The following is a 19,391-nucleotide window of genomic DNA, read 5'->3' as shown; positions in this document are numbered from 1 at the left end:
TAGCTACACATCTCATAAATAAAATTTGAGCACATTTCTAAACTTAGGCTTCGTCCTAGTATTTAATTTTACTTTTCCGGTATTTTTATCCTGAAACGAAATTAGATTCACGAAAACTGACAAATCGGAACCCGGTTGACGCAAAACTTCAAACGTCGTTTTACGAAGATCTGTAAATCGGATTTAAATTTCGTTTGTATATTTGAAATCACCGCGACCCGTGCCATGCTCCTGACTTGGAAATATTTTTACAAACCCCAAATCTAGGGTGTTGTTATCCGTGCCCGATTTATATAGTCAAAAACCATTTTTTGTAAAGTCAAAACCACCTATACATTTGTTAGTCCCAAAAACTATAGATCTAAATCAGTAATCAGTGAAGTAATAACAATCAAAATAGAGTGTATAAGAAGTAGAAGAGAAATAACATCAAGCATGCACACATCTATAGCTCATAAATGTCAAGTACACCTTGAAAGTACACACAGATAAATCACTGTTCATTCGTCACTCACTTCTGACACACTGACACAAACAAAACTATTTATACCACCTGTAGCAGCACACAAGAGTGCAGCCACACACGCGTGTATGGCCGCACACATAGTAACGGCAGCACACACCCACAACCAAGCTATAATTACTACAACACTCCCCAACATCCTACCAAGACCTATACAAAAGAATGCCTAGCCCAAACCATAAAATCATAGACCGTCAATCTCCCCCTTGGTTTGTGGCTAGCATGAACTCAGGTTTTCATTCTCCAGGAGCTTTGGACAGCTTCATGACAGCTTTTCCCATGGATCCTATCCATAGCTTTCCATTTATGATATAGGTGACCATTCTAGTGTATTCCTTCGCAGCAACCTCCATGACATCTTTTCTGCAAATAATGGTGACGAGCTAGGGTTCGAATGTCTCTCTCCCTAAATCTCAGAAGATCCTTTGCGCAGACGAGTCTCAGAACAGTGTCCCTGTTTTTGAACTTGATAGCTGCAGTTGCTGTTTTGTCATCAAAAGCCCAAAACTCCATATCATCAAGATATCCCTCCTAAAAATGTTGTGGAATGGGAATCTCTTTGACTTGATTGGTAGAAGGCCACAACATGATCTTCATTGGTCGGTTAGTCTTAGGATCAAGAATATTTTTATCTTTTACAATCATGGCTTTTGCCGTCTTCATTGATACGAAGTTATCCCTAACCTGTCTGATCAGGAACTGATGGAAATTCGTGGCGCTTTGATTATTAGAGGAATTGTGGAATGGCGCTCTTGAGAGTTCAGAAAGATCGACCTTTGTCCATGAGTGAAAATCATGGATGTTTTTGTAGTGTTCTGAGGGACCAGAATTCCTCTTAACCACTCATAGCTTAGACTCATGATCATAACCCCACATTCTAATCCCAGAGCGATCTCCATACTCATCACCAAATTTTCTTTTTTTAAGATCCGTCACTGTTAATTCAGGATCCTTTGTCTTCTGATTTTCGTTTGAGTTTTTCATGAAGAGTAACCCTTCGCTTTTGTTAGCCATAATAGTCATCTTTCCCTGTTTGATTGTGATGTGGGCTCTGCTGCCTTCAGGTTCCTTTTCAAATCTATTGACAATTGTAGTTGTTCTAGGAGAAGGAGGATCAACTGGAAGGTCACCTGAAGTACATTGTGTGGAGGTCATGGGAGGATCCTCAATTCCATGCGGCTGCTGAAATAAAGCTTTAACTTTATCCCCGAAAGCATCATACAGAACGTTCTTCAGTCACAGAGCCAAGATTCGTCTGCAGATTCTTAATCTGTTTTGACTTCTCTTCATCCTTTTCTTTAAGCTCTTCTATGTGAGAAGTGAGTTGATCCAGTTGAATGTTCTTTTCAATCAGTTCTTGCCTGAGAACACCAATCTCTTCTCGAAGTTCTGACACAGCAGACTTGTCATCACCTGAATGCTCTTCTCTGAAAGATATACCTTTGCCACGAGAGGAAGAAGTTGGACTATGTTGAGCAAGGTGCTTGGCGAGTCTAATAGAGGCCTCATCAAGCGACGGTCTCATTGGGGAATATGCCGGAACACTAGATGGTTCGCCTGTCTCATGCATGGTACTTGGACCTTCATGGGATTAGAGGGGTGGGGTTGCAACAGTTGTGGTGATAATAGTGGCTGAAACAGGTGGTGACTGGTTTTGAGTGAATACTCCCTGCCTCAAATTCTGATCCATTCCTTGTACGGGAGGCAGAGAGGTCTATGCCTGTGTCGAGATAAATATATTAGTAGCAGAGTCTAGGGGAGGAATCCTTGAATCTGTACCCTGTTGACTTGAATTTTCTTCCATTTGGGTAGAAGAAGGAGGCATAGGATTGAGATTCTTCTTTGCAGCCCTAGTCTTGGTTGCAGTTTGAGCAACTTCATCGACCATTTCGAAAAACCTGTCAGAGAGGTCCAGATCTGTGTCAAGTTCATTTTCCTGTTCAAAATCAAAGTTGAGGGGAATGGCAACATTGTCAAGGCCTGAGAAGTCCATATCATTTAGAAATTCGTCATTTCTTTCATGTTCTTCTCTATCTCCATCAGAATCACTCTCATCTTCCACAATCTATATCATATCATGTTGTGATGCAACTCTAGCCACATGAGATTTTAAACCTTCTTCAATTTCAGGTTCAGAAGTAGAGATGACCACATAGTCAGTCTCTGTAGGACAAGAAGATTCGTTGGCCAAGTTGTGCACTTTTGCGAACTCAGAATTAGAGGATCTTCTAGTAAGATGGCCAAGTTGTGCACTTTTGCGAACTCAGAGTCTCCCATGATTTTATAAAAATAAAATGAAATAAAAAAATTAGAAAAATTAAGAGATTTCCAAAAAAAATGAAATCAACATTAGATACTTATTAACAGCACACGAGTCCAACCGCACACGGATGGTGTGGCCGTATACGGGTCAACTCCACACGTGGCAACCACACACAGACCAACCGCACACGGTCAGCCGCACACACACATATGATATCGATTTCAATGTCGTTTTTTTATCTAAAACAGTATTATGGCAGTCGATTTTATTATACTAACGAGTATTTACCTTAAGTTTCAACGAAAATGAGGAGAGATCTTGAAGATAAGAAAGAGAGAATCAGAGGAGTGTGCGGTCGAGTAATGGTAAAAAGTGAGTTATGATCGCACATTCCTCCTTTTATATGGTCCAATAATGTTGCGTCGGCCCTTCATCTTTCATCTTTTGCCAATAAAAGCCCAAAACTCAAAATATTTCGAAACAAATCATTTTGAGGATTAATTGCAAAATAAAATAAAATAAAAATAAAATAAATAAAATAAAATTTTTAAAAATATTATTAATTCTAAAAAGTTAAAGACTAAAAATAAAAGGAAAACATATTTTAAAAAAATAAAAAATAAAATAAAAATACTAAAATTTCAATTTTAACAGATTTTAATCCTCTATCTTGAAATTGATTAATCTTTTGAGATATGGGATCAAAGTTATTAGACAATCGTTTTCAATTTAGCAGCACCTCCCCTTTCGTGAATAGATATGGTCGATCGCCAGTATTGTGGTCCACTTAAGCAAGAAAAATCGTGACAAATTTTAGGAATGCTATCGGTGATAGGACAGATTGATCCTAAGTTCCTAGATAAAACTTCCTAAGGACCATTCATCTGATGAGTACCAAGGATATTATTGTCCACTTAAGTTGAGTAGTGATATCTACAGACAATCTATAATGGTTCAATTTTAAGTGTACTAAAACATGTTTCCCGCTTCCTGATATACCCCAACAATCAAGAACTTCCGAGATACTCCTTACTTTAGGTGAGCAGACTATTATTCATAGAGAGGGTAGATTTATAATATTCATTATTAATCAGAGATTTAGAGGGATTTAGAAGTAGAAGGTTGCATATGTTGTGTACCAGGTCGGATTATGAATCACGCAAAGGAGACAACATATGGCTAACAGACAGGAAGAATAACATATATAAGATCCATATAGACAGAGTTGCATATGTTGCAGTCCAGGTCGGATCTCTTCCAATCACGTAAATGAGGCAACATATGACTAACAATAAGAAAGATAGAAAATAATTGTCTACATACCTACTTTATCGGAATTCCCCAGTCGCTCCGTCAATACCGAAATTAAGGACATAATCCGTACATCGAGGAAAAGTAAAACCACAGTTCTAGATACGGGTTCTTTAGTGTGACTGGTGGATTCTCATGAATATCTCCCTGCTCAACCTATCCGAGCGTCGTATTGTCAGGCTAAACGGATCTATCTAGGACAAGATTTATCAAGTCTCTAGATTCCTTAAGTTCATCTGCACCTAGTCAAGTCCGTTAAACTATTCGTGCCTACCAGCGCATGGAACACAGAGCCTAGACAATTCAGCTTTAGTACTTTACACAGACTCGGATTGCCCGTTATCACTTGTTGATATCACTTCCCAAATGATCACTTCACAAAACTATTTTTGATTTTTTTTCTGATGTTTTTGGATTTTATAGATTTTCTTATTTTTGTTTGGTTTTTGTTTATTTCTCCCCCTAAATTTGTGCATGGGTGAGAATGAAATTAAAATGTGCAAATTTAAACTAACCTAACAAAAATTAATCCTCAAAGCGAATCATTTTCAGAAAATTAACCAGCACATCGAATCGAGCTTTGTTAAATGGCTTGGTGAACAGATCTGCTACATTATTATCAGAGCGGACCTGTTCTAGCCGAATGAGCAAGCGCTCAAAACATTTTCTGATGAAATGAATTTTGATGTCGATGTGCTTGGTTTTGGAATGTAAGACCGGATTTTTGGCAATTTGGATCGCAGCCTCATTATCACTAAATATAGGGGTTTCTTGAAAATTCAAACCGTAGTCCAACAGCTGATGTTGGATCCATATCACTTGAGAACAACAGGCAGATGCAGCGACATACTCCGCTTCTGCTGTTGAGGTTGAGACGGTATGCTGCTTCTTGCACTGCCATGAGACCAGTCTATCTCCCAGAAACTGGCATCCTCCTGAAGTCGATTTTCTATCAAGCTCGCACCCGCCATAATTGTTGTCTGTAAAAGCATAAAGATCAAATTCTTGATTTTTCGGATACCAAAGTCCCAGTTTTGGGCAACCTTTGAGGTATCGAAAAATCCGTTTAACAGCATTTAAATGAGAAAGCTTAGGATTAGCCTGGTAGCGAGCGCATTGACAGACCGCAAACATTACGTCTATGCGACTAGCAGTTAGATACATGAGTAATCTAATCATTGATCGATAGTACGTCTGATCTACGGATTCACCTTCAAGATCAGGAGCCAGTAAAGGTCTCTCCGACATGGGTGTAAGAGCAGGTTTCGCATCTCGGAACCCGAACTTCTCCAGCACATCATCCACATACTTTGCTTGGAGAATAAGAATTCCGGTTGAAGATTGTTGGACCTGAAGCCCCAAAAACGTGGTCATTTCCCCAAGCGAACTCATCTCGAACCGCTTCTTCATCACGGCTTCGAACTCTTTGCAAAGTTGTTGGCTTGTCGACCCGAAAATAATGTCGTCCACATAGATTTGAACAAGAATTTGATCCGGACCGACATGTTTGATAAATAAGGTTTGATCAATAGTGCCTCGGGAATAGCCGTGTTTGAGAAAATGTTGTGTTAGGGTAGCGTACCAAGCTCTAGGAGCTTGATGCAGCCCATACAAAGCTTTGTCTAACTTGTAGACATGGTTGGGAAGCTTTGAGCTAACGAAACCGGGTGGTTGGTCAACATAAATCTCCTCCTTGACCTTACCATACAAGAAAGTCGTCTTGACGTCCATTTGGTATACTGTAAAGTTCATATAGGAAGCATATGCGAGGAAGATACGAATAGCCTCCAATCACACCACCGGTGCATAAACCTCCGTATAATCAAGACCCTCAATTTGCCGAAACCTGCGAACCACTAATCTCGCCTTGGTACGCACAATGACACCTGAGTCGTCTTGCTTGTTCCGAAAGACCCATCTGGTGTCAAGAGATTTCTTTCCTTTTGGCAGCTCCACCAACTTCCAAACCCCGAGCTTCTCGAATTGATTAAGTTCTTCATGCATGGCGTCAACCCAGCTGGGCTCATTCAAAGCCATTTCGACATTTTTGGGCTCTATCTGAGAAATAAAGCAAGAATAGAGACACGTATTAACGTCTCCACTCTGAATTCACGTTTGAACACCGTCGCCAAGCTGTCCAATGACGTTCTCTATTGGATGGTCGCGCTGAATGTGTGCAGGGATCTCGTAGCTGATGTCATTGATAGAGACTGGAAGATTATGGATGTTAACCGCTACGTCATTTGTTGTATGATCCACGGTAGATGAACTAGGTTCGTTTGCCGGATCTGCTACAAACTCTTCAGCAATTCTTTCCGGAAAGAGAAGTTCCATCATATTTGAAGTTACAGCGGAAGTCTCTTGATTCATCAACTCTCTTTCCACCGAAGTTAGAAGAGTAGCAACAACATCAGGAAAAGGTTGTTGAGGAAAGGACTCAGAAGAATTAGTGTGAACAGAGGACACCATTGGAGGATCAGAAGAGACCAGAGGTGGTCTGTAGACAACTTCCTCCTCTTCGTCTTCAATAATGATCTTCGAACTAGACGCAGACCCTGCTTGATTATCTGACGACACATTGAAGAATTTGAAAAGAGATGTGTAATCAAATAGCCAGTCTGGACCCACTCTAGCGTCTGTCTCATTTTCTTCAAGCCAACGAACATCGAAAGACTTCACAATCTGTTTTGTCTTCTTATTATAAACCTTGTACGCAGTTCGAGCAGCATATCAAACAAAATAACAATCATCGGCTTTTGCATTAAATTTGGGGTTGGATTCCAAGTGGAGAAGGGTGCAAGGGCAGCCAAACACTCGGAAATGGCTAACAGATGGCTTATGTCCGTATAGAATTTCGTACGGTGTCTTCATTTTGGCTTTGTTGATCAGCACATGATTCTGAACGTAGCACGTCGTGTTAATCGCCTCTGCCCAAAAGAACACAGGAAGTTTGGAGTCACAAAGCATCGTCCTTGCGGCGTATTTAAGAGTTCGATTCCTGTGTTCGGCAACACCATTTTGTTGTGGTGTGCGAACAGAACTGAATTGACGCACAATCCCTTTCTCAGCGCAAAAATGGTCAAGAATAGCGTTCTTGAACTCTGTTTTGTTATCAGTATGCAACGCTTTCACTCAGTTGTTGGTCTGATTCTCAATCATTACAATGAACCTTTTGATGAGGTCAGCGATCCCAGCTTTGTTGGACAGAAAGAAAACCCAACTGAACCGAGAGTTATCGTCTATCACAACGAGGCAGTATGAATTGCGATTGATGCTGAGAACGTTAACCGGACCAAATAAATCCATATGTAATAGCTCGAGCACATGACTAATGGAGTTGATCTGCTTTGGAAGGTGTGGTTTCCGATGATGTTTTCCTTGAGCACATGAAACACATTTTTCAAATGTAATGAAATCTCTGACAGGTAGACCTCGGACCAGTTCGTTCTTTGCAAGCCGATTCAGGTTCTTTGCATTAGCGTGACTGAGACGACGATGCCACAACATCGCATTTTGTTCTGAGACTTTGGAGAATAGGCAAGTGACTTTGTTGGGGATGTTACTGTTCATGTCTATGATGTAGGTATTCCCATCCCGTTTAGATTTTACAAGAATCCACTCTTCCGGAATGACAACACCTGGATTTAAGATCAGACATTCTTTATCTGTGAAATGAGTTGAATATCCCTTGTCACAGATTTGGGACATGCTCAACTGGTTGTGTTTCAATTCAGGGGTATAGTCAACATTCTCAAAATTCAGCACTCCATTTGAAACTGTTCCCTTTTGAGTTATCTTTCCTCCTTCGCCTCCCGCAAAAGAGACATATCCCCCATTAAATGTCTGAATGTCGTGCAATTGGGATATATCTCCGGTCATGTGCCGGGAGCAGCCGCTGTCGACATACCAGGGTCTGATGACATTCCTCCGCAACTGTCCCTGTACGATGAGTGAAATTATTTAGATTTGGGGACCCATGTCATCACAGTCCTGGGTTTACCCTTCACTTTCACAGATTTTTCATTTGTTTTTTGGTTTTCATGAGATTTTGAGGTAAATGGTGACTGATCTGAATTTAGTTTAGGTATCCACTGAAAGTTAGGTTTTGAAAATTTATTAGTTTGCTTCGAGCAGGTGGATTTTCTACTCGAAGAGTTTGAAGATCCGTTCCTGCTTTTTGACAAACTCGACTTGGGCTTAGCCTAAGTTGATTTTGGCAAATATTGTTGAATTTATGAAAAACTTGTTTATTCTTTTGAATATTGGTCATTTTCTTGTTTGGTTTGTGTTTAAGTCACCATTTCGAGAACGAGTTATGGGGAATGTTCTAGTTAAAGATCGTCCCTGAAATTCATTATCTCCTCTTCTTGATGTGTGAGATACAAACATTCGATTCAAACAGTTTATTGCAATATGTCCAGCAGTGCCACAGTTAAAACAGGTTTGTTTCTAATCAATGATTTTGGCACTGCTATTGATAAATTTCTTTCGTTTATTGTTGTTTCCAACACTTTCACATTTGCAAGAAAGATCACAAGATTTTGAAGCAGATGTGGAAGGTGTAGAAACATTTGAATCAGACATGGAAACATTAGCAAGCACATTATTATCAGTTGCAATCTTATCAAAGTAAACAATACCACCAGACACAAAGTTGTCTAATTTCGAGTTTAATGTGGACTCATTACATAAACTAACACCAAACTTTGACACATCATTATCACTAGACTCAAGAACATCAAACTTTTCATCTCTTTACTCCCCCTGAGCTATGGACTTATCTGCACTCAAATTGGAAACGTTAGTACCCAAAACCTTATCATTTGACTGTATTGCTTGCTCAGAAGCTGACTTTCCATATACCTTGTAAGATTCTCTGTCAATTTCTTCTTGAAACAAGGGAATAGCAGTGTAGTTATGATTGAAGGGAGGGGGGACACTCTCAAATCCTAATCCAACTTTTATCTGATTTCCATGAGTGATATCTCTCCAGTGCATTTGTCCCTCGATCATTTTTGCACTTGTTTCACTTGACCCATCATATTTTTTTAAAATTAAATTCAGCATTTTCAAAACGTGTTTTCAATGAGTCAAGTTCAGTGGACATGGCTTCAAATTTTCGTTTGAGATGATCATAATTCTCACATTTGTTACTGTAGTCTTCTTGCAATTTCCTAAAATCCTTTATTTTATGTTCTAGTTGAGTTTTTAAGGGCTTTTGGTTTTTCCTAAGTATGTATCCCTCATATTTCAAGTCCTCGTTCTCTCTCTTGATTAATTCTATTGATTCTTGCAAATATTTAATAGTTTTAGCGCAAGATGGAGAACACCCAGATTCACTTACATTGGGCTTGGATGGCTCAGAAGTAGTTTGCACCATGAAGGCAAACTGGAGATTCATCATTTCTTCTTCGGGATCTGCCTCCGTCTCTTTCTCCTTGCAATCCTCGATCTGGTCCAGAAAGGTATTTTCAGGTCCTGAGATATTCAGGACTTGAATTTGATCTTCCCAATCAAAGGATTGGGCCACCATTTCTAAATTTGCAGATTGATTGGTTGATGATGATCCTTTGTTGTTGTTGTTGTGGACGTAGGTAACTGGCACCACGGTTCGATCAGAATTTTCCCTTTTGTCAGGATTTGGACATTCCCTAGCAAAATGCCCTGGCTCATGGAAGTTGTAGGAGCGAAGTTTGCCTTTGTTAAACCCAACCTTTTTGTCAGAATTCACACTCCAGTTGTTTTTACTAGTTTTCTTGGAGAACTGCTTTGCCCTAAACACAGCCATCGCCATTTGCCAGGTTATATCCATCTCTTCTATATCTTCGGGATGAATTTGATCAAGATCGACAAACGAAAGTTGTGGAGAGAGTTCTCCAGCCATGAAAGCATTATAGCAGTTTACCAAACCTGTAGCAAGAGCCATATTTTCTTCCTTTTCTTTCATGTTTGACATCTGAGAGCTGAAAACATGAGACTGAGAAGGTACAACATTAGATGATCCAGCATTGAGATTAAATTGCTGAGGCATGATCTGAGGTTGAGAGACTTGAACTTGTTGCATGGAAAGGGGAACATATGATGTAGGTTGAATCGATTGATGAGTCATGAAGGGTTGAACTTGTGGAACATGTGTAGTTGGGGTAACTTGAGGAGCTTGTGCAACTGTGAAGCTTGAAAAAGCATTGTTGTTTGAGGTTTGGATCCCTAGATTTGCAGTGGAATAAGAATTAACATGATTAATCTCCCTCTGCTTATCATCAAGATCACAAGCCTTGATGATAGCCATTGTTTCTGCCAAACTCAACCTGTTTAAGTCTTTTGTTTTCTTAATCACTGAGACATTCATGTCCCAGGATTTTGGAAGAGAGTTTAACAATTTCTTATTGATTTATGATCTTGTTACTAAAACACCTGCATAACTCATTTCTGTAGTGAGAGTAATGAACCTTTGGAGCTGGTTCTCAAGAGTTTCACCCAGGACATAGTTGAACATTTTGAACTTTTGTCGAATCATGTCCTGACGAGTCTGCTTCATATCCTCATTACCCTCATAGACTTCGATTAGGGCTTCCCAAAGTGCCTTCGCAGATGTATACTCACGGAAACCCTGAGCAATTTCTGGAGATAATGCCATTGTAAGCGTAGCAAGGGCTTTCTCCTGTTCTTCAACCCTTTCAAAATCCTTATTCGTATAATTTTCAATTCGTTTGTCGACAATGACCTCATCAACTACTGTAGTGATTCGAATTGGTCCTCTAAGTATACTGCGCCAGATCTTGAAGTCTTTCATTTTAATATACTTTTCAATTCGGTATTTCCATTCTGGAAAGCCTTCAGCATTCAAAAGTCGAGGAATCCGAGAAGTTGTTCCCATGATGAAGTCAAGCTCTTGATGTACTGTCATGCTTTAAGATTCCATGTTTAAAACTTTGAACAACCTAAATGATTGAAACCGCACACACAATCTTCACAACCGTACATTCAATAACAAACACAATCGTACACGCAGCAGCAAACACAACCGTACACGCAGCAGCAAACTCAACCGCACACAACAACAAACTCAACCGCACACACAGTAGCAAACTCAACCGTACACGCAACCATACTCCTTCAAAGTTCCAACCGCACACCTTCAAAAACTCCAACTGCACACTCAAAAACACAACCGCACAGTCAAAAGAACTGGATATTTTGGGCAAATTTTAATTCCAAACTAGTAAACACAATGATTTAGTAGTTGTTCTTCAATTCAAAAGTATGAATGTATCTCAAAAACCACAATTTTCTTCAACCGCACAGTCAAAAATACTTCAATTGATACCGAATTGGCTCTGATACCAATTGTTAGTCCCAAAAATTATAGATCCAAATCAGTAATCAGTGAAGTAATCACAATCAAAATAGAGTGTATAAGAAGTAGAAGAGAAATAACATCAAGCATGCACACATCTATAGCTCATAAATGTCAAGTACACCTTGAAAGTACACACAGATAAATCACTGTTCATTCGTCACTCACTTCTGACACACTGACACAAACTAAAACTATTTATACCACCTGTAGCAGCACACAAGAGTGCAGCCGCACACGCGTGTACGGCCGCACACACAGTAACGGCAGCACACACCCACAACCAAGCTATAATTACTACAACACTCCCCAACATCCTACCAAGACCTATACAAAAGAATGACCATAAAATCATAGACCATTAACATTAATTAAAAATTTAAAACCCAAATTTGATAGACATCTCCCCTTCCAACCTTGTCCCTTTTTGTCACGTTCTTTTCTTTGTAATGTTCCCCCATTTTCTTTAATTACTTTTAAATTTTAGAATGTCGAGTAAATATTGATATGTATATATTGAATTATTGAGAAGAAAAAACAATAATTAAATGAAAAAGAAGCACAAATATTGATATGTATATATTGAATTATTGAGAAGAAAAAACAAGAATTAAATGAAAAAGAAGCACATGTGATTTGAATAAAAATAGGATCAGAGGTAAATTTATATTTGATAACTTTCTAATTATTATCCTCCTTATTTATTTCTAAATAACTATTATATTTGATAAAAACGTAAATAAGAAGATAAAAAAATCAAAATATGTTTGTTTGTATTGCTTTAAACAATTTACGACAGTTATCTAAAATCTAAAAATTAATGCATGACATGTATACTTATTAATAAACGTACCTAATCAAAAAAAACTTAGTCATTTTTGTTTGTTTTTAAATTTCTATTTTTTTTAGTATAAACTAACATAACATGATATTTTAGCAACCACATAATTATGGTAGGCAAAAATGATAGAATTTTAAATAAATAAAAAAAGTATTTTACTACAAAGTTCTTAGAAAACACATCATAAATGGTCCCTGTGGTTTCCTCAGATCTGAAGTTTGATCCATGTGCTTTCAAAACATCATAGATGGTTCCCGTGTTTTCAAAACATCATAGATAGTTCTTGTTCTTTCAAAACAAATTATGCTTAGTCACATGCCACCTTCCTAATACCAATATCCAAAATAAATCTTCATCCCCACCCCCTCATCTCCCACTTCTTCGGCCACATGCCACCATCTTCATCATCGTCATGTAACTTGTTTATAAACCAACAGATAAAACTCCAAAAACCATTTGCACCTTACCCTTTAAACCCTAAAAATCCCCATCTCTGATGCTAGAAGCTATTAGGGTTTCGATTAGATTCTAGCGACCACAAACGAACATGTACAAAATGGTTTTTGATTATGAAGACCCCATCTTTGATGCTACATCTATGTGTGTTATGAGGTTGAAACCGATTCTAGAACCCTAAAATTAGAATTCAAATCGATTCTAGAACTCGGTCCAGCTAAAGCACCCACATGTACCGACGCTGCCACTACTGACCGGTTGTAACATCCATGTCGGCCACCCCTTGTTGCTCCTTTTGCTTTTGTTTCTCAGTTTTAGTCCTCAATCAAAATCCCACATAGGTAAAAGGATTTCCCATGTTGCTTCACATCCATCTTCGTCGGTGAAGAGGCCGAGTCTCGTTCCCCTTAAGTGTTCAACTGCAAGCAAGACTGGTACAAGCAGGCATTAAAGAAAGTCGATTTCTTGCTCATTTTCTTCTCTTTAGTTCTCACATCTGGTTCTGGTTTTATTGTAAAAAATAAACTTTAGGTTACGAAAACCTTCACATATCTTCGTGTGACATCCCCATTTTCACGGCCAGAAAAGACCGATTTTGTTTATGCTTTATAAAAATCAGAGTACTTCTTTTGATAAAAATGTTGCGGAATTGATTCCCAGTAAAACATGATAAATACGTTATCAAAGCATTTCCAAAGAAATGTATTTTTATTCATTTTAAAACATTTGGGATGTCATTGTCAATACAGAATCATAAGCATAAACAGAACTTACATTCATTTATACTAGTGATCTACACCTCTTTAATCTCTCGGTGTAATATAACTTCGTATTGGCACCTATGCTTCAAATAAGCTTGAGTGGGTCAGGTTGGGAAACCTGCTGAGCACATAGGGTTTTCAACCCACAATATTATAATTATTATGTTTAAACATCAAACAATCAACCCAATTACCCATCCCCATTATCTTCTTTACTCTTAAGGATCTATCCTAAGAATTAGCTATTCCTCGTTGATTCATTCCTAAGAAGTATCCTAAGGAATCGGCACTAAGTCTGCATAGTCGCCAGGGTTTATCTCGTTTATTGACAGTATCATTTTTGAGAGTCCACTCGCAATACTTGTCAATGGGTTTTTAGAGTACACCAGGTGAACACATCGTTCACAACACTTACAGGTTGCGAGCCTGTTAGTGTTCCACTAGACTGTCTAGAATAGTATGTGGTTGTCATCCATACTCTGCTAGATGACGGGGCCATCGCTTGGGTCATCGTTTAGCTCATCGCTTTGCACCATATTTTATCACTCATATATCATCGCTCATCATTCATCTTATCTTTCATCACTTATCATTTATCTCATCTTTCATCACTTATCATTTATCTCATCTTTCATCGCCCATCATTTATCTCACCTCTAATCTACCCATGTTTTACCCAACACATTTTGTAGATATAAAATACATATACAGTTTAGATCATTTAAGAACATGTATAAAACGTTTCATCCAGCATAGACAGCAAGTATTCAGACATTATACACACATAGCTCGTAATTTATATAAAATACATCATATCTGTGTAAGATGAAAGTAACTATGCACTCACTTGACAAGGTGGTGACTCGGCACTTGGACATCACTTCGTTACTGTTAAAGCAATTTCCCTCGGACAAAACCTAGTATCATTACCACTAGAGTTTAGTCTAATGTTTGATGAGACTAATTAATAGTCTAGTTATTATTACTATTATATAAGCGTTAAACAATACTCTTCACCCACTATTATTACTATTACTATTACAGACAGGGGCCAGACATGGAAGACCGAAGGGTAGGATCATTTTGGCATATAACACTTTTGAATCCGCCGGCCCTCCAAACCAGGTTCCCCGTACCGCGTTTGGTTAAAAAGATATTATAACAACACTTATACGACTTATAATAATAGTCCAAATACTTATCATAAGGTCCTAATAACATTACTATATTAAAACATAAGTTATACTAAAGATAGGTTAGGCGTAGCTCACTTACAGCGGGTTTTTTTCTTAAAACTGCGCTCCACTAGAGCAGCGTTCTCGAGCCGAAAGGCTCTTCTTCTCGGAGTCTTCGGGCTCTTCGGGGCTTCCGCCTCATGCTAGGGAGGTTCCTTAGGCTTTTCAGGGGGTTTCGGGGCTAGAGAGAGGTTCTAGAGAGAGAGAGAGGGAAGTGATAGGAGGTGTGAGGAATGAAGAGGGCTTCACCTCTTATTTATAGGGATTGGAGGGTCACTCACATCGTGAGCCAACTTGGGCTCCAAGTCTGAGCCTGGTGCTGACACGTGGCATCGCACATAGGGTAGAAATCAGCCGATTTTCAAAAATTCATAACTTTTGCATACGAGCTCCGTTTTCGACGTTCTTTATATCCACGCGTAGGTAAAAATAAGATCTATAACTTTCATTTTGACTTTGTCAGCTAATTCTCGACCGATCTTAAATTTAACAGTAGGAGGAGATTAGACTGTTAAATGACCGCAAAGAATTCGTAACTCCTTCATACGAACTCCGTTTTCGTCTGTCTTTTTATCATTGAGTTTCTATTAATGAGATATTCAACTCTCATTTAGGTCGTGTAGGCGAAAAACCACTCGAACTAAAATTCGAGTTTCAAGTCGTGCACTGTTGTGTCAAATCTTAGAAAATTCATAACTTCCTCATATGAAGTCAGATTTGGGCGTTTTTTTTGTATGTTCTCAGTTTAACATATACTAAAAGTTTTGTTTAGATCACTAAGGCTAAAAATTCCTACATCGGAAATTCACTATTTACGTCTACCGGTGTTGCGTAGGTTTTGCCGTAAAACTTCGACGAGCCATAACTTTTTCGTTATAACTCGGATTTCGGCGTTCTTTATATATACGGAACCCTTGAGACATATTCTACGACTTGGTTAAGATTATTTATTCTAAATAATCTTTTGTCGAAAAGTCGTTTTCGACCCCTATTATCTCTAAATTGACTAGCCCGGATCTACGGGCGTTACACTTCGTTTCCATGATCATTATTTGGAACTTTCTTGGTTCGTGGGAGGAGGAGAAATCAAGGGCGGTGGTGATTAAGGAGTAAGGTGTTCATCTGGCCACTGAAAATTTCAATTTGTCGTTGAAGGGAAGAAATGGTTTAGCGGAAATGGCAACAACATGGTTTAATAAATAATTGGGGAAGGAATCGAGATGGAGAGAGAGAGAGAGAGGAGAGAGGGAGAGAGAGAGAGAGACCCTTTATATGTCAAATAATTTTATATATATATATATATATATATATATATATATATATATATTTTAAATAACCAAAAACATCATAAATGGTCCTTTTGGCAGTGAAATGACAAAAATGTCCTTTAGTTAACGGGCAAAACTTAACTGAGTGAACAATAAAGACCAAACATCAAAAGTTTTGAAAGCAAAGGGACCATCTATGATGTTTTGAAAGCACATGGATCAAAATTCAGATCTAAAGAAATCATATGGACCATTTATAATGTTTTTTCAATTTTTTATTTAGGGTATTTTTTAAAGGGCAAACACAAAAATACAATCTTAATCTACTCATCTTTTCCACATATATCCAAAACGGAACTTGAATATCCAACCTTACTGAGCGATGACATATAACTATACTGCTAAAGACAAAGGCATTTTAGTTCTTATCTAATTTAGTAAACAAATATGGAGTTTTTCTATCAAAATTTTAAAATATTTAAAAGCATTTGTTAGAAGTTTCGAATCATAATAATTAAATAAACAGTTGAAAAAATGTAATTTTAAAACTCTTGAAAATATCATGCAAATAATACGACCATGACATAAATACATAGCAAAATATTAATAATAAAAAATATGAACACCATGATAAAAAAAAAAAAAAAATCATACAAATAGTATCATCATGGCAGAAAATATCATACAAAATATTTTTTTTAAGATTATGACATAAATAAATAGAAAGAAAAATACGTGTAATAATTATTAAAACTAAAATTACAATTATAAACATTGATACAGAAGTTATTTAATTTAAATCAAAAATAAAACAAAAAAAATATTTAATTGTGTCAAAATGAACAGAAAAATTGACGTTAGTATGGATGACTATTGTAATTTTTTTATATTTTTTTTATTTGATTTGATTGTCTCGTGGTTTTGATCATTGTAAATGGTTTAGAATTAATGAGTGGAATAAATAAATTAGTCAAAAAAAAAGAAAAAAAGAAAAAGAAGAAAAAGAAAAGGAGGGGCATCTTGCAGCCTTTTACCAAGGCATCATCACAATTTTTTTTCCTACTCACGTCTTTCTCTATCCCTTACACATTCTTCTCCTTTAAAAATCTTCCTCTCCTTTCTTAATGGCCACCACCCTCTACTTCCCCACTGCCTTCGTCAATCAAACCCAACCCAGCCTCCTCCCATCCTTTCCTTTCTTCCTTCGTTGCTGAGAACAACCACCATCGAGGGGTGGTGGTGTTGTTGCTGTTTGACCACCTTGAACCACCACCATCAAACACCACCCAAACACTCCCTGGCCTCCTTATACCTCCTGCCCTCCTCCGACCTGCTGCTACCTCCAACTTCTCCCCTCCCTCGAACTCGCCAGCAGAAGAGCAAACAGAAGCAACAGAAGGCTGCCACCGTGAACCCACTGCCATTCCCTGTTGGCACTGCCGCCGGCTTTGCTGCTGCTGTCGCTAGCCACTATCGACCACCAACTTGACCACTGTGAATCACCACAACCACCACAGCCTCCCTCCCTTCTCTCCCTCTGGTTGAGTTGAGAACCGAATTAAGGCAGCAAATGAAAGAGGCAGCAAGAGGGTTGCCACCCTCGTCACCCACTACCACCACCGTGACCAGCCCCTTCTTGAAATCCTTTCACGTTAAAGTCGTCGAAACAGCTGGAAGACGGAAGCAGGGAGCTGCAATCGCCCCCCCACAACAGCCGACCTCAGCCACGACCGGTTGCTGCCGCCACGAGGTTTTCAGACCAGCCACCTCCTCCACCGCAGTAGGTATCGAATCACCACCACCTTCGTTTTGTTATGATTCCTCCGTTCGTATCAGCTGAGATCGAAGAGACCGAAGAAGTGGGTCTCGTTCCCTCTCTCTCTCTTTTTTTTTAACCGTGAAAGAGATGAGAAGAAGAGTTACTGTTCAAACTCTTCTTCAAAATAATTAAATATAACCCCAAAGTTGTTGGATTGTACTAATTTGGCCCCTCCCTAGAAATAATTCACCATTTAAGTTAAACTGCCATTAAAATGACCAAGAACAGTCCCTCCCACTGAAAACCTTATCAGTTTTAGTCCTGGAACTGCAAAATAGTTTTAAATGTGCATTTCCAGCCCCTCTCATCGAAAATCTTAGCAAGATGGGTCCGAAATTTGCAGCTTAGGCTGTGAATGTACAATTTTAGTCCCTGCATTGGAAATATATTACAAGATCAGTCCCTTGTTGAATGATTCTAACAAAATCAACCCCTAGACTTTATTTACTTTAATAAAGATCACCCTATACTTAATAATTAATACCAAAACTACCCTTTGGTTTATTAGGTGATATAAATAGACCCGGTGATTCGTTTTTAGGGCACGGAACATCACAAAACGGCTTTCACGACAAGTTTCACCCGCGGGCCTCGTTCGCGCTTCAAGGGTGAGTGTTACAACCCCTTTTTAACATTTTATTATTTTGGGGGAGAATACATCGTATATTAAAAATGAAAATGCATGCTAAAATTTATAATGAAACTATGATTGACATTTTTGACAAAAGAATATATATCGTACACAAGTTTGTATCACGACATACATATGTTTTAATGATTTACAACGTGTTACAACTAGAAAATGTAACTTATTATTTAACCATATAATACTATGATTTTACAGGATAAATTTGCATATCATAAATTATATGTCATAAGATTTATTTTATGAGTTCATATGATAAATACATGTCATAACACGTGTACAACAAATGTTTATTAATTTTCTATCATTGTATCTATATCCTACATATACTTATACATATGTTGAAAATGTATGTATAAAGCATAACACTTAGATCTTGGTATTTATACATGCACTTGAGAAACCTACCATCGATTTAAGCGAGTAAAAGATGTTTCTACGGATACATCGAACCTACTCGGCTTTTATAGTGAAACTTTATCGTATAACATAGTTAATGGCCTTTATAGTGAGATAGTAATCATTAGCTAAGTTTAACCACTTAGTATTCCCATTAAACTATAACCGTTAATCCTCGAAGCGAGATACGTATGTATAGATCTATACAGGTTGACACCCCAACATGGGGTTGCTAGCTACAACCTCGACGGATCAATCGAAGCGTGATAATTATCTTTAGTTTAACTATGACGTCCAATGAAGCGTCGTAAGGGATTATAACTAGTCACAAAGCTCGGTTATAGGACTCACTATAGGAATTAACCGGACTCCTTAACTAGAAACCACGAAATTGGTTTCTCTGTTTATCAAGCATTTTAAGTATGGATTGACTTATGGTTTAACTCTTTATCAAGCATTTTAAGTATGGATTTACTGATGGTTTAACTCTTTATCAAACATTTTAGTATGGA

General features: G+C 38.1%; 1 protein-coding gene across 1 annotated transcript in view; it reads left to right on the top strand.

Moving 5' to 3' along the window:
* The first annotated feature begins 17,066 nt into the window (after nucleotides 1-17,066).
* Nucleotides 17,067-19,391, top strand: part of LOC145047302 (uncharacterized) — a 43,185-nt gene continuing 40,860 nt past the window's right edge. Inside the window, exons 1-2 of the mRNA XM_078995558.1 lie at nucleotides 17,067-17,874; nucleotides 18,343-18,442. The gene's annotated coding sequence lies outside the window, so the exon portion shown is untranslated. The remainder of the gene's footprint in view (nucleotides 17,875-18,342; nucleotides 18,443-19,391) is intronic.

Source organism: Lactuca saligna, chromosome 1 (genome assembly GCF_052625555.1).
Source record: "Lactuca saligna cultivar CGN05327 chromosome 1, ASM5262555v1, whole genome shotgun sequence".
In the NCBI taxonomy this organism is placed as follows: Eukaryota; Viridiplantae; Streptophyta; class Magnoliopsida; order Asterales; family Asteraceae; genus Lactuca; species Lactuca saligna.
The sequence above is the reverse complement of the archived record's forward strand: the minus strand, read 5'-3'. Positions and strand labels throughout refer to the sequence as shown.